Here is a 2,373-nt window from a genome sequence, read left to right as displayed (position 1 = left end):
TTATTACTATTATTATTATTATTATCATTTCACAAGTGTTCTGCTAAAGTGATTTCTTAACATACACGTATTGCCGTGTTCTGCTTTTCTGTCCAACAGGCAGGCAAAGTTCAAGAGGGCGAGTGCAGCCGCCGACAACACAAATTGTCTTATCCCAAGGGACGAAACTCCTGTAAAACTGTCTCCCTCTATTTAAGAGATTTGAGTCCCTGAATAAAATCGCTGTGAAAGAGGACTGTGTGGTGGTGAAATGTTGCACCCTTTCCGTACCACTAGACACCGTTTTACTTTATCTTGGTATCTAAATGTTTCCGGCCCATGCTTCCATACAGAAATTTTGATCATACTTTCTACATTTAAATAGTATTCAAGGTGTATCAGCTTTAAAATATAGAAAAGTAAAGTCTTTTGTTCAGTTATTGTACAGAATAGAAAAGTGTGGACATACCAATCGAGTTTGACGTCCATGGAAATACCCGAATGCAATTACTTGTAATCTGACATTTGCTCCATGTTTTGATTATAAATTTTAAGTGGCTGGAGGGATCATTTTTAAAGGCAACAGCAAGGTCTGATAACATGTTGCATCGTATTCAAATTTTCTTTGAAAATATCCATTGACTCAGACAGGTAATGGGGAAAAATTAAATGAAGCCGAAATTTAGATTAGCGCCCGCACTCGGGAGTTGCCAAGAGATTAAGGTCTTTTGTTGACTCGTGCTTTTCATCACTGCTATTAATTTTTCACGTGATCCTTTGATCTGCTTTTTTTTTTTTGTAAATTAAGGGAGGGGGGAGGGCTACACCTGAAGGCTATCTCGCTTATTAGTGTACTACGTTTTACCAAATTTCGCACTTATAACAAGCATAGTAAGGAGTTTTAAAATCGCAATCAAATTTGAGAAAAAAAGTTTCGTTCCCATGGATACGGCGGCCATATGTTGAAATGTATTATGTAATGAACACCGCACTTATTTTTCATGGGAATTGATTTTTTTTTTTGCATGCATTTTAGTAGACATTAGATCTAAAAATGTGTCTGTTTGTTTTTTTTCCTGAACGAACCAAAAACTTTTTAATGAATGTTTCCCTGAGGTAGTATTCAGGTTTGTGAAAAAACAGTAAAACACCACACTTCGGACACCACCTAAAAAATCTTTTTTATGTATCAAAAATTCAACAACAAAATTTTTAGTATTACATCTTCTCCTCATTGTGTGAAAATTTCATGAAGATTGGATACAAAAATGGTGGAGTTATTTTAGAAAGTTGAGAGAAAAATCGCGTTTTCAGAAAACGTCCGATAAAAAATAAAAATATATTGACTTTATGACAAAATGATGGGGACAAACATGCCCGGTATGGGGGAAATATGGCTTTTAGGGGTTCTTATGCAATGGAATAGTTGTAGGAGAGGCTGAGGAAGCTAAAAATGCTTACCACTCAAATTCAGAAAATAAAATAGATTGGTCACCTGTTACGAATGCTGCCAAGCCAGCCAGCATCGAGAGCCTATAACACCAAGCACAAGCACTCGAGCTAGGAAAGAAGAGGAAAGTCATGGGAAAAGTTGGTAGAGGAAATCAAGGAAACCATGAGAAATTATAATATCCCAATTGAAAACCTGCAGAGCTGGCCTGCAATAGAAAATCTCCACTCGACGCTTAACGGCAAAAGCGGATGAAAAGGTAAAAGTAAAGTAAGTAATGTTGTCAATCGATCAGCAAGAAATGACACGACGAAGACGCACTATCATTGTGAAAAAAATAGAGAAGAAAGCTGATTTTAATTGTTTTTCTCTGACAATATTTTATCTTTTTCATGCCTCGAATTAGAGTAAATCTTTGTGCCATAAAATCAGTTCGTGAAAAGTTATGCTAATGCGCACAAAGAAAAGGGTATTCTCCAGGTATGAAACGCTCGTAAATGTAGACTGTTTCGTTTGTTAGAGTAACCTTCGGATATATTTACTTCTGTACCTTTCTGTCTATCGTCCATATAACATACTGTATCAAGGAAGATTTGTTTAGTTTTAGTAGAGGTTTGATGGCGCTCGCAACTGCATAAGGTCATATGAGCGCAAGGAAGATTTGCCCTAAATAAAAGTAATTAGAAATGTAAACGTCAATCTTTTAAGCGTCTTAATCTGGCTAAGCGTGTCATTATTAAAATTTTGATACGATCAATATAACTGATAGTTTCATTTTGTTTTGCTTTGTTCGCATAGTGAATTAGTAGCTTGTACATCTATGACAAGGAAAAAGTATACTAGGAAAAACATCAAAGTTATTCTCTGACTAAATTATTAAATGGACCGACTTGTCTATCTATTTGTAGATCTTCGAAATATACATAACACACACACACACACAC

Source organism: Aplysia californica, unplaced genomic scaffold (genome assembly GCF_000002075.1).
Source record: "Aplysia californica isolate F4 #8 unplaced genomic scaffold, AplCal3.0 scaffold00130, whole genome shotgun sequence".
NCBI lineage: Eukaryota > Metazoa > Mollusca > Gastropoda > Aplysiida > Aplysiidae > Aplysia > Aplysia californica.
This window is presented reverse-complemented; position numbering follows the sequence as displayed.